The following is a 14,340-nucleotide window of genomic DNA, read 5'->3' as shown; positions in this document are numbered from 1 at the left end:
GTCATACTCTGGGATCAAAGGCAAGAAACAATTCCAACACATCAACCAACCAACCAACCAACCAGCCAGTTAGTTATCCAGCCATACAACCAGCATCAGTACCAGCCATAACCTTAACAACAACGTGCCCACTCAAAATCAATGTTAAAGTCATAAAAAAATAAATTTGGTTTTTTTATCGTGTTAGGAATCAAGTGAAGAGAGAAAGAAAAAATAAATAAAAGGAATAAATGTACAGAGAAAAAACTTGAAGAAAAATATAAATATGCCTCAAAAAATGTCAATCACACATATAAAAAAAAAAGATTGAGAAATTCCATCAAAGAAAATGTTGTTTATAGGGTAGCAGAAACAAGAATCAGAGACAATTTGAGCTTTTTCACACAAAACCTTTAAAAAAAGTATGATTCAGCCTAACATTTTTGCGATTGCGATATTAAAAAAATATAAATGATATTTACTACAGCTATAGAGTAAAACTCGCTCGAAGCGGGTTCACTACTAAAAATGGTCATATTAACGATCATATTTTTTCTCCATGTCGGCTCTAATACTGGCGAGAATGCTTCACTCGTTTTAGAGTTGGAGCAAAATTTACTCGAAAATAATCTTGCCGAGCGCTCTTTTAGTTTTTGATATTTCGTTGTTGTATTTGTGTAGATGTATATTTCTTCAACCCTAAACTGCAACGATCATATAGCGTCGTAGCTCTTGTTGCTTTTGTACACCAAATACATCGGATTCTTGCTTCTGCTGTACTCGATCACCTCCTCGTTTTTTACAAACAAATCAGCAAACAAGTTATTTTTCCAATTTGATTTCACTCTTAGAGTAAACTATAGCTCTATTTCGAGCGATTCGACTCCCACTCTAATTTTTCAAATAGGGATGTCTTGAGAGCGCTCCCCCACAAAACAAAATATTGAAAAGCAAAACTCACAACTTCGAACACTACCACTCGCGAGTATGTTTCACTTACGAGTAAAAATGACTAAATCTGTGCTCGAATATGCCCTGAGATTGAATGACACATAGAAGAAGATGAGTATATTCCGAATCAAATTACTTTAAAGATGTCGTATTGGAGTGCCAGATATCGGGTGTTCTATACAGTCTCTTCGATGTCTTTCGGAAACATATTTAAGATATAGGAGGGGTTTAAAAGTTTTCAGTAACCTAGGACCATTACCGTATTGAAATGCCAGATTTGGGGTATAATTTGGACAAAAATGTCCACTGTGCAAAGATACTTTGCGTACGCTCCTAGGCTAGATGTCAGATGAAAGAGGGTCATATTTCCCAAAGGATATCCAAGAGGAAATGCTTGATGTCAGACATTCTATTCGAGCGTATTTTACCCTCTGCTTGAATTCGAGCGAGCATTTCAGAGCTCTGCTTTTAAGTTCATGTTATGTGACCACAAATGAATAGTATCTCGGATGATTAGAGGATGGCTAAGAAGTAGTAATTTGTTGGAGAAATGGATGTTTGCTAAGCTAAAACCTGAATTGAATGGTAGAAGGAGTCCGGCCTGCGTCATTGCCCGTTTTAATCTTCTGATAATTCAGAAAGCGATTGGCCAATCGGTGTCAAAAATATTTATGAAATTTGATAGTAAACTATAAAAACGAATGTAGTCAAAAACCTAGGTCTAAATATTTGAAGATGTGAGGACACATAAATTTTTGGGAGCTATGCATATCTATAGCATTTATTAAAAATCCATAGGAAGGCTACGAGCGGTTTTCGCAGAAAGTGATTTGAGAGTATCCTATGTTCTGTTTTTTTAGCACTTTGTAGGTATTTTGAAATTATTCAGGCAAAACATTAACATATTCTTTTTACAGTACGTTCACCAAGTAATATAGTATGGTCCAGACATGGACCTATGTGGATGATATTTAGCAGGGTGATTCAATACTCACAAACCCTAAAATATATGAAATTAAAGCAAATTCGGTTGGAAAATGTTGCCGCCTTAGTAGGACAATATTTTTTTTATAAAAATATTTTTTTATAAAAATAAAATTGAAAAAAAAAAAAATCAAAACATTCAAGAAAATGTGAAAATGTGGACTTTTTCATTAACTGATTCTTATGGCCCATAAATTGAAGGAAACATGATATATGTCCAACAAAAATCAAATTATGAAAATATATTCATAATTTACCAAGAAAAATGCGATTCGAAATCACTTTGCGACGTTTAGTGAAAATATTTATTTCCGTATAGGAAACAACATCCATAACAATGTTATCAACCCTTTCCGGTTTTGAGAATGATACACTCATTCCTTTTCACCCCCTGGTAAAAATATACTAGACCTAAATTTAACTCTTATCCTTAATCCATAATTCAAAATTCATAATACGTTTAACGTAGAAGTCAGGAAATATTCATTAATTTTATTTGGTATAAATCTCCTTTATGTATCCCAGAAATAGAGCAATGGAATCAAAAATCCGAAAACTTTGAATATTTATATATACATCCGCGATGGAGTTTAGCCAAGGGGGTGTATGATGACAAATGTAATGCCCCCGCTACAAAGAGCAGAGTCCAAAGAATTTGTAGTGTTGCATCCCTGCTCCATTAAAACGATGATGAAACAACGCGTAGAAATAACAACAACACATTTCATGTAGAAGGCAATGGATGCTTTTGGGATGTCGGAGATATGGTTCAGAGCATTTGGTACACGTTCCAAAGTGCGTTTTGCATTGCAATACGCGTCGCATAAAGAAATTTGAAACGAACAAAATAAAAAAGTGAAACACTAAAGGAGATGGCAAAAGCAAGGGCGACGACATATGCTGGCTTGGTGAATCTCAAACGAGGAAAAGAAGTTTGGCACAACATTTTCGAAAAATAAACGCACACTCACACTGGCTGTTATGCCTGACACCCTCCACTCTTCTACAACTCTGAGGCAAAAATTTCAACATTGCCGGCATTCTTATTGGAACCACGACATGTATACAACATGAATTCAACATGTACAGGACACCAGAGAACAGGCACACCAAAACCGGGGGAAAAAGTGTGGGAAAGTGGGGGATGTTTTTGAAAAACGAAAAAGAAAGGAAGAAAAAAAAAAACAGAAAGTGTTTTTGTGTGTCGTACGACTTGTAAGAGTTTTGTTTGTTCAATGTAAGTTTTATGTTGTGGAGTTGTGTTTTTTGCCTCTCTCTTGTATTTCATTTGTACTTCGAACATTCAATGTGGACTCCACATTGTGGAGTATGAGACAAGCATAGAAATATGCAAAACAGGGAGGGTGGCATGGAAAAGGGGAGTTTGTTTGGTATGTATGAGTGGTTATGTATTGTTTGTGCAGGAAAAAGTGGGTGTTTGATGACTGCATCATTCGGCAAGAATGTGCACTTTGAACTCAGTGTTGCCTCCATGTAAATGGTGAAAGCAACGTTGACAAATTCCAACAGGCTTAAATAAGGGGATACACAAAAATAAAAAAGGGTATGTTTTATTAGAGAATCTGGCGATTTAAAATATTTGAGCTATTACTTTTTTTTTTTTTTTTTTTTTTGGAATTGAAAAGTAAATTAATTTTTTCTAATAATTTCTAATAATACCACGCGAAATGGACAACACCACCGAAACCACACGATTTTCTAGAATTAAGTTATTAGCCTTATTGGTACTTAAGGTATTAAAACTAGTGTCACTTTGGACAAAATATGTGTCAGGATATTTGTAGTCTATCTACCGATTTCTATCTCTTGAAATGCGAAATTATTCACTGATTTATTTAGATCTATAGGGAAGATGGGATATATCGGTCCACGTTCCGCAACGTACAAAATTTTTAAAATTTCACACATCATATAAAATTGTCGGAGGGGCATTATAAGTTTGTTTTGACCAAAATGTTGATAACACCTGAAAATAATTATACTAGACTCGTCATGTTATCTTGAGTCGACCTAGCTTTGTGTGTCGATCAGTCAATATGTCCATTATAATTTGCAATCAAATTTCAAGCCAAAATTTGGACCGATCGCCACAATATGTCGAATGGAGGTCGAGGCCCTACTGAATAAACATTTTTTTCTCAATTTTTCAATCTTCTACAGTTTACATTTTTGGACCGGTATTAAGTACGTCATTCCGTTTATAACTCATCGAAATTATAATTTTAGACCTTACAATGTACATATATTCTTGATAAGAGGATTTAGCCCTGTCCGACCGTCGGTTGCAGTCACGCTAGAGTCAATACGAATTAAGATAGGAAGCTAAAATTTTGCACAGATCAGTATGCAGGCAGAAGATGGGCTGTATTGGTCACATTTTTCAATGGAACTGTTTGAAATTCTACACAAGGAGTCCTTTGTGGGTACTTTACCGCCTGTAAGAGAATTATCTACATAGGTCCATGATATCGCATATCTCCCATATAACGGCATCTTCCAATATTCGGTATTTTGATGATTGTAACCCCCTTTTTTAATGGAATTGTCTACAAATTCACACAAAGACTTCCTTCTGAGTAGTTTGCCCCCTGAATGAGAATTGTCTGTATAGATCCACGATATCGTATATCCCCCATAAAACGGTACCCGCTGATATTCGTAAAAATTGCTTATGCAGGTCTTCGTCTTCGTATTGTCACATACAACAGTTTTCATTTAACTGGTATTTTACGACGATCTTTGCAATTTTTCAAGATCCTTCAAAATGGTTGATAGCGCCTATGATGTATTTTTTAATTTTAGTTACAAAATTGCCAACTCTAATCGAAGAACTCCATAATTTACAACTTTGTAATTATGCTGCCGCAGCTCAACATGCCCACAACAAAATCGCAAAAAAAAATTCCCCCAACAATTTAAAATAATAATTTTCAATTTTCTCTGATAGTTTTCTCTTTCTAACTTTGTGGTTGTTGTAATTTCCATAATAGTTTTGGTTACTTATTCGGTCTAGTTGTTGTCATCGTTGGTGTTGTTGTTGCTGTCATTATTCCAGAAATAAACACACTGTCTAGACAAATTGTAGTTACTTTACTCTGATTTCGCTGGCTGTGTCACCACCATAGCCAGCACCGCCACCACCACCACCAGCGCCAATAGCCAGCCGCGACTACTCCCTGCTGGTGTTTATTTACAAAGTTTGCCGGTGTCGTGTGACCCACCAAAGCTTCCAGGCTTCCAGACGAGTCAAGAGCACAGGCAATGGCAAACACGGCAACAACAACAAATCGACAGCACAAAGGATTTGTTGCAGCAGCCATAAAGTATATAAAAATAAAATAAAAAAAAATATATCATAACTAAAATGATGGCAACAAGCGGCGATACTCTGACACACGCGTAAAGGAGAGCTCACGTCTGTTGTGTTCATGATGCTGACGATGTTGTTGTTGTTATTGTCGTTGTTATACGGTGGAATTGGAAAACAGGGAAAATGCTTTTGCAAACGAGCAAAAAATGAAAAATTTTTGTACAGCATCAGCAGTTGAATACAAATTACGTTAGAGCGGCGTTCCTTCACATCGAGAAGAGCATATTCGCCGCGCCATCACTCGGCTGAGAATGAAGTGCGGGAAACGTGTTTGGAAATTTAAGCGCGCGTAAAGAGGATTTTTTTTTGTTTGCAAATCGCACAAGTAAAGGATGAGAAAGGATTCGAGTGTTTGTTGAAACTCACACAAAGAAAAACAAAATCATATTTCGATAATGGCGATTTTCTGTAGCGAATTTTCTCTCTACTCTGGTAAGAGTGAAAAATTAAAGCTGAAATTGATGTGAAAACTACAATATATATCGGAAGGAACTTGTGCTCCTTTCCGAGAAATTTAACAACACTACAGATTGTTGTTACGGTTACCTTCAAATTTCGAGAAATCTACAAAGACTTAGAATCGGCTGGTACGTTTATCCAAATGTAGACCTGCAATTTGGATTTTTCCAAGGAATCGAATCAAAATCGGAAATCGAAATACAGAATCGAATGAAACGTATGTATGTATGTAGGCTTAATTTTGATAAGTTCCACATAAACTAAACCAAAACTCGACTTAAAAATATTTCGATTTGCTCTTTGAAAAAGGTTGGATTTTTGACCGTCGATTTAGATATTTTTTCCTTGACTTGTAGTGTTTGCAACAGAGGATTTTGGATTTTTTTGGAATTGTAGGTGCTTTTACTGCAGACTAGACAATCGATATCATAGACTTTAAAATACCAAAAACTTGGGGATCGGATACATTATAGAAGTGTCAATATCATAGCACAGATTTGCTCGTTTTCACTCGGGAAAAATACTGGTTCGATAGTATGATTGTTCCAAGAGTGGGAGTTTTTTACGGAGTCTACTCTTCACCCTTTTGTTTTGTGTGGCAGCCCTCCCGAGTCACACCTGGTATGACAAAAACTAAGAGAGTGCTTAGTAAGAGTAGAATCAAAATTTTCTCCCACTCAAAAACGAGGAAACATGCTCTCTCCTATTCGAGCGATATCGAGAAATAGAGTTTGCCTAAATTTTTTCTGCTCTCAGGAGCGCCCCCTTTCGAATTCGAGTGAATTTTTCGGATTGACAATTTTTGCTATATAGGCTGAGATAAAAAAACTGCAACAAAGTCAAACGCCATAATTTTTACATTTTATTAAAAATGTCGGAAATAGCATTAAATTTTTGAATAAGTTTAGATTTGTTCGAATTGGTCACGAATTGGGACTAATTATAGCCGACGGCCAATGAAACCGTCACACGCTGCCCGAATGTTACTCTGCGGTATTTTGGCCCATTCCCGGCGAAGCGCTTGCTTGAGGTGATCGACACTTTGTTATTTTTTTAGTGCCAACCTTGCTTTTCAAAATACTCCAGACACAATAGTCCAACGGATTGGTATCCGTAGATTTTGGTGGCCATTGAGCGCTGGAAATGAAGCGAGGAACCATTCTTGCTGTTGGAATGTCCAAGGTCTGCGACCAAAATGTTTGCGTGCCCAAGGATTAATACACCCTCCAGAATATTTTCGCGATAATATTCGCCATTTATTCCGATGCCACGGTCGTTTAATACGAGCGGAGAGCGACCATCGGCTGTTATGACGGCCCACAACATCACCATGGCCGGCGCTTGATTTCTGGTGTCCAACAGAGGGTGCACATTTTCAGCTGACCTCTTTGGCAAGTAAACACGATCAATTTGTTTGTTTACAAACTGCTTCACAACGAATATTTTCTCATCGGAGAAAACCAAATTCGGCAGTTCACCACTTTCGGCCAAGCGAAGCAACTCTTTAGCTCTTTTGAGTCTATTTTCATTCTGTTGCGGTGTAAGTTCTGGCATTTTTTTGGAATTTCAATGGCTTTACCCCGAGCACATTTTTCAATATTTGCCGAATGCAATATTGCGATATGTTAAGCTCACGAGCCTTTTTCGGCCACTGCGACGAGGGTTTCGATCAAGTCGCTTCTTTGCTTTTCAAACCAAGGGCCACATTCCCTGTTTCGGAGCACGAACAACATAAAAACTTTTTGATTTGAAAATCTGTCTAGATGAAGTTCTTAACATTTGAAACCACTAAATATTGCACATTCGGCACATTCGGTTGGACTTGGTTGCTGAGTCATTTAAAATATTGAAATTAAGGAGGTACAGTTGTTTTTTTTTTTTTCAATATTAAATATACTACATGTAAGGCAAAAAAGTATAACAATTTTCAGAGGTCTACCTAGAATTTTATGCTGATCAAAAATATATATTAGGTGTCTCAAGACTAATGAAGGCAGTTACCCGGTTGGATTTGGTAGCAATCAAACCTATTACATTTTTTTAATTTTACGCTTTACATGTGTTGCCGAAATAGAGATATTTTTGAACAAACTAGGTTTAAACATTCAACGCTGGTGGGGATGGCAAATTCTTCGACCAAAACTCCACCATTTGGCATCCATGAAATATTCCATTAAATGTCTGAGTGATTGAGTCCGTCCAATGCAGTTCAGTTCTTTTGTCCCTACTTTTGTAAATAAAAAAAAATTGAAAACTTTGTAATGAATGCCCTGTCTCCCAGCCAGTCTGTACGACAATCTACCAAATTAAAAATTAATCTCTGGAGATTTTTCAAAGTAAAACAAAATCAAAGGCCTCAATAGGGGAATTTTTCCAATAGCAAAGCCGATTGAGAACAACAACAGCAACATCAACAAATCCCAACTACAACAATGCATTTCAGTTGATGAATATATGGATGAACGAATAGTTGTTTGGCTTTGATTCTTTCTCCTCCCATCAAAGCCGGTGCAAAGTAGGCGATAATGTTGGCTAGCTGGCTGTGGAAAGTGGATGGGTTTGGGTTCGGTGTAGAGCCAAACAAATCTTTTTTTAAAAAAGCCACACATAAAAGGTTTAAATGTTGCGAGGGTTTCCGTGTTTTCCACCAGCTCGGCTGGTTGGTTAGTGTTGCACTTTATTGGTGTTTCCATTACTGCTTTTCGTCATAAGCGGCCGGGTTGTGGCGGCTGGTTCTGTTGTGACCTGTTATTCTCGGCTTCCTTATTCAGGCGGTGCGGTGCAATGAACCTTTCGGTGTGTATTTTTTATAGTTCAGTAGTTAAAAATCATACTCTTTACTATGCGCCTCTCCCCTGCCGGCCACCATTCGTTCGACTGATTGGTGGTTTTCGTTCGCTGGTAAAAAAAAGCTCCATCGTCATCATCTATCCATCTAACCGAGCAGTCGTCTACCTCTATTCATCCGCATGAAATGGTGTGTGCCATTTCATTTGGACGGCTTACTTTGCCGTTGATGAGTGACTGACTGACTTACGGACTGACTATTTTTTGTTGCTTGTTTATATATTTTTGTTCTCGTTGCTGTTGCTCTTTTTTGAGAAATAAGGAATAGGGTTTACCCTAACCACGACTGACCGAATGACTGAAATACATAGATATTTTTGTTGCGGTTATTGGGCTCGTTTCTTTGTGTTTTGCTTGCGCTGGGAATTACAACAAAAGCAAGAAAAAAAAAACTGAAATAGAAATAGAGCGAATGACTGGAAAGTAATGCGGATTTACTCAACATAAATCAATCAAAACGAAGCGAATGAAAACTACTTTTGGAGCGCAGAGCCAAACTTATGAGCCATGTACACACAAACAACAACGAATTACAACAAAGTAGAAAACAAAACTTATTTAATTAACGGTAATTGATTGATATCAATAATAATTGGGTTATGGCGTTATGTGCCGTGTCGTGTGTCGACAGTGGATGTGTTATTTAGACTACATTTTAATGATGTTATAGGTATGTTTACATGTATGGATGGATGCAAGATTTTGTGGGATCCCAAAATAATTGTACCAATTTACCGTTTATAGATTGCCGAATCGAACAGATTGGTGATGTAGGGGAAAAACGTATTAGGTGTGAAACTTTCACTTAAATTCATATAATATTAATCTCGGCCTCAAGTCTGTATATTCTGTGATTCGAATCATGACAATAAGACCCACTCTCTGAATTGTCTAATATTTATATAATTGTTATATTTTTATGAAAGCAAAAGAGATATATCTGTAGAAGACACGGTTGAAAATGGTTTAAAAAATAATGTGTAATTGGTAACTTTGAACTTGTAAAACTGTGAGTAATATGTAATAATAATTTAACAGTGAAAATGAGTCTGACGGATTTAGGTTTGTGCCGATTCTTGAGGTCTATGATATTTTTTTCCAACCGATTTTGCTGGCATATTTTATATAAGATAAGACCTCTAAGGTGTGAAAGGTTTTCAAAAAATATGACCACACCTTTTAGCACCTATATAATATTTTCGTCTGATTTTCTCACTTTTTTCTTTGAGTTTGGAATTTTCGAGTAAATATTTCCTGTAAGCTGCTTTCAATTATTTCAATGGCCTTTAGATTAAAAAACAAACCAAAAAAAATTGGACTATCCAAAAATTTGCGTTTCGAGTTTTTCGTTTTCATGGGAGTAAACTTTCGGCGGATTAAATGACGCGATTTCTGGTGTCCTGTTATATGTTATATATATATATATTAATTAAAACTTATTTTATTTCTTAAGGAATTTTTAGGAACCGATTCGCGATCCGTCTTTTGTCTTTATTTTAATGCTTTCAGACACAATTTCCAACCAATCAAAAGCAAGTTCATAGTAGGAAGAATGATTCCTTGTGGAGGTTCAATAAAGAACCTTTTTTGTTTAGTCCTCTCAATTTTCATGATATAGAGGTTTCTAGTGATCGTCCTGGAAGGTGTACAGGGTGAGATAAAAAAAACCGCAATAAAGTCAAACGCCATAATTTTTAAAATTTTTGCAGTATTTTGGCCCATTCCCGACGAAGCGCTTGCTTGAGGTAATCGACACTTTTTTTAATGCCAACCTTGCTTTCCTAAAAACTCCAGACACAATAGTCCAACAGATTGGTATCCGGAGATTTTCTGAGTGCGATGGTGCTGAGTGCTGTTGGAATGTCCAAGGTCCCTCCAGAAAATTTTTGCGATAATATACGTCATTTATTCTGATTAATACGAGCGACCATCGTCTGTTATGGTGGCCAACGCCATCACCATGGCCGGCGCTTGAGGTCTGGTGGCCCACCGAAGGTGCACATTTTCAGCTGACCTCTTTGACAATTAAATATGATCATTTTGTTTGTTTACAAACTGCAGGACCACGAATGTTTTCTCATCGGAGAAAACCAAATTCGGCGGTTTACCACTTTCTGTCAAGCAAGCAACTCTTTAGTTCTTTTGAGTATATTTTCTTTCTGTTGTGGTGAAAGTTCATTTTTTTTTTTTTTTTTTTTGAATTTACCCCGAGCTCATTTTTCAATATTTGCGAATGGAGTTTACGATATGTTCAGCTCACGAGCCATTTTTCGGTCACTGCGACGCGAGTTTCGTTTAAGTCGCTTCTTTACTTTTCGAACCTTTTCCTCTGATGTTGCTGTTTTCTTCCGTCCACTTCCTTGACGTCGGGCTACGCTACCAGTATCTCGGTAACGAGCGATGGTACGATACACAAAAGATCTATTCACATTCACATTCAAATGCTGGAGTGCTCTAACGATAGTCACTGTGGTTTTCCAGCCAAATATAACGAAATCTCACTATCACCCTTCAATTCCATCACAAATAACTTTTTTTCTGAAAAATTCTTGCCAAAATGCTTTTGTACGCTTGTAAACAATATAATGAGCTGTCACTGGAATAATTTTAACACCTGTCGGACGAGTGGCTTAGTTATGACAGCAGTCTAAATATGGTTGCATTTTTTTCATCTCACCCTGTATATAGTTCGTCCCGTCTGGTTTTAATTTGTATACCCTCAACCATAGAATATGGTTATGGGTATGTTACGTTTGTCTTTCCGCGTTAAGCTCTTGGAATGAATTTATTTTGTGTCTGTAGGATTTTTGGTAATAAAAATGGGTCATGTAGGTCCACGTTTTTGTAGCCCCCATGAGTCACATTTTTCACTGGATTTGGTTTAAATTTGATATTTTTCCTTATGGCAAAAAATTGCCTATACAGGTCCACATCTTCTTTTAGCCCCTTGATAGTTTTAAGCATACTTTTCAACAGAATTATCCCAAACTTGGTATTTACAGTTCGAAAGAGGCTCCGGCTTTTCTGACATGTACTTGGCTATATACGTCCACGTTTTCGTATTTCACCGTATAAATCTACCACCTGATATTTTGAATTTTAGCGAAATTTTTAAAAGGTTGTTTACACTTTTCAAGATATTTCCAAAATATGTTCGGCTTGAACCTAACTTATTTTTCCTTGTTTAATATACAATTTCATTTAATAAGTTAGCTAATATGTTAAATAGTTTCAAGAGCAACAATTTTTCAAAACCAAACTACAATTTTATTTGAATTAGAAATTCAATTCACGACCCAGTTTTTATTTTGTTTTGTGTTTTATTGTGACCGAAACATACGTAAACAAATATTTGTTTGGTATGGAATGCACGAATGCCAAGAAGATATGACTCATTCACATGATTATTTCATAAAACTACAAATCCAAGAAAAAAACAAAAACAAAAACACAACAACAAATTCTTTAATGTCTAAGACACTAGACAAATATAAATTTTCGTTATTTGGGATTTTCCAAAAGAAAGTATTTACAATGAAAAAGGGAATTAAAGGGTTAGAGAGTGATATTTTTAGCATTTCATAGATTTTATTTTTTTATCATTCTTCATAAAATTTTAAAAGCTCCTTAACTGGAATATGGCAAGAATATTATATACCAGGCCTATTATATGTGCAAATATAAGCTGCACAGGTTGAGATGAAAAAACTGCAACCAATTTCAGACTGCTGTCATTTTTAAGCCAGCTATTAAAATTATTCCAGTGACAGCCCATTATATTGGTTACAACAGAACCAAAGCATTTTGATGAGAATTTTCCAGAAAAAAAGTTATTCGGGAAGGAATTAAAGCGTGATAGTGTGATTTCTTTATATTTGGCTGGATAACCACAAGTGGCTATGGCACCCCAGCATTTAAATGTGAATAAATCTGTTGTGTTTCGTACCATCGCTCGTTATCGTGATACTGGAAGCGTATCCCGACATCAAGGAAGTGCACGGAAGAAAACAGCAACATCAGCAGAAATGGTTCGTAAAATAAAGAAGCGACTTGATCGAAACCTGCGTCGCAGTGGCCGAAAAATGGCTCGTGAGCTGAAAATATCGCAATATTCCATTCGACAAATATTGAAAAATGAGCTCGGAGTAAAGCCATTGAAATTGCAAAAAGTGCAAGAACTTACACCGCAACAGAAAGAAAATAGACTCAAAAGAGCTAAAGAGTTGCTTCGCTTGACCGAAAGTGCTGAACTGCCGAATTTGGTTTTCTCCGTTTCCGATGAGAAAACATTCGTTGGTCAGCAGTTTGCGAAACAAAATGAGGTTCCTCGCTTCATTTCCATCGCACAATGGCCACCAAACTCTCCGGATACCAATCCGTTGGACTATTGTATCTGGGGTATTTTGGAAAGCAAGGTTGGCACTAAAAAATATCAAAGAGTCGAACACCTCAAGTAAGCGCTTCGCCGGGAATGGGACAAAATACAGCAGAGCAACAATCGGGCAGCGTGTGACGTTTTCATTGGCCGTTTGAAGGCCATAATTCGTGCCGAAGGTGACCAATTCGAGCAAAACTAAACTTATTTTAAATTTTGATGCTATTTTCGACATTTTTTGCTTTCGTTCAATAAAATTAAAAAAAAAATTGAAAAAGTATGGCTTTTGACTTTGTTGCATCTTTTTTATATCACCCACCAACTGTGGAAATAAAAAATACCGGACATATGTTCTGTCGGCAATCCTTATCCATAAAAAATAGAAAAGTCCTCTTTATTTGAACTCTCATGTAGCCAAACTACAAAGTAGAGATCAATTTTGAAATTTAAAAGTGTGTTCGTATTTCGGCTGTGTCAAATGATACCTTCGAACTTGGTTATATACATTTATATGCCTTCATTGTACCTACGTCACCTCTATTATATTTTACTGAGATATTTCTGAAGAGTTAGGTACCTGTGTCCTGGACTCATTAGATAAATAAGCAACATTTCTACTTTTGTTCCTGATATTCCCTTGGATGTTCAGCGAGAAAGAAAGAGAGAACAATGGAAAAAGGAGAAACGACGATCAAGAACAACACCAAAGTAAATAAGGAAAAACAGTTTACACCTGCTGCACAACAACCGCCGCTGACTTATTGTGGTTGTCGGTGTTATTCTACCATTTGTTTGGACCGAAAACTACAACAACAAAAATGGTGGACGAAAATGAAATCGAAAACAATAAAAAAAGAAAAATGTGCACAAAAACACCAAAAACACAACACAAGTGGCTGGCGGCTGGTCGCATCTTATCGGCCAAAAACCAAGGTGTCTTAAAGATTTTCCTACAGCCGCCAACAAAATCAGAGAGAGAGCAGGAGACCAACTCAGATATGAGAGTAAAAGAGTGTACAATTATTGATGTTTGTCTCGAGTTTTGTTGTTGCCGTTGATTTTAGTTTAGGGCAAATAGTCGGCACAAAGGTTGGCAACAAGCGAAAACGACAAAAAGAGAAAAAAATAAACAAACAACAAAACATGAAAACAAAAACAACAACGGTGATGTCGACCAGACACCAGAGAGTGGTTAAACCGGAATTTTTATTTTGTCTCTGTGTGTTGTTGGTCTGTCTATCTGTCCGTCCGTCCCTCCGTCTGTCAGCCAGTTATTACAGCAACAAGGTATTGAAAATTGAAAGAAAAAAACTAAAGAATTTAAAAAAAAAAACACAAACGACGAAGGAGTTGT

The 14,340-nt window shown here is 36.6% G+C and overlaps 2 protein-coding genes across 6 annotated transcripts in view; one reads left to right on the top strand and one right to left on the bottom strand.

The window, feature by feature from the left end:
* LOC101891444 (phosphatase and actin regulator 4) overlaps nucleotides 1-14,340 on the bottom strand; it is a 408,780-nt gene that overhangs the window by 311,123 nt on the left and 83,317 nt on the right. The window lies entirely within an intron of this gene.
* The window catches only part of LOC101900439 (cuticle protein 16.5), a 75,832-nt gene that overhangs the window by 41,590 nt on the left and 19,902 nt on the right, over nucleotides 1-14,340 (top strand). The window lies entirely within an intron of this gene.

Source organism: Musca domestica, unplaced genomic scaffold (assembly GCF_030504385.1).
Source record: "Musca domestica strain aabys unplaced genomic scaffold, Musca_domestica.polishedcontigs.V.1.1 15, whole genome shotgun sequence".
NCBI lineage: Eukaryota > Metazoa > Arthropoda > Insecta > Diptera > Muscidae > Musca > Musca domestica.
This window is presented reverse-complemented; position numbering and strand designations above follow the sequence as displayed.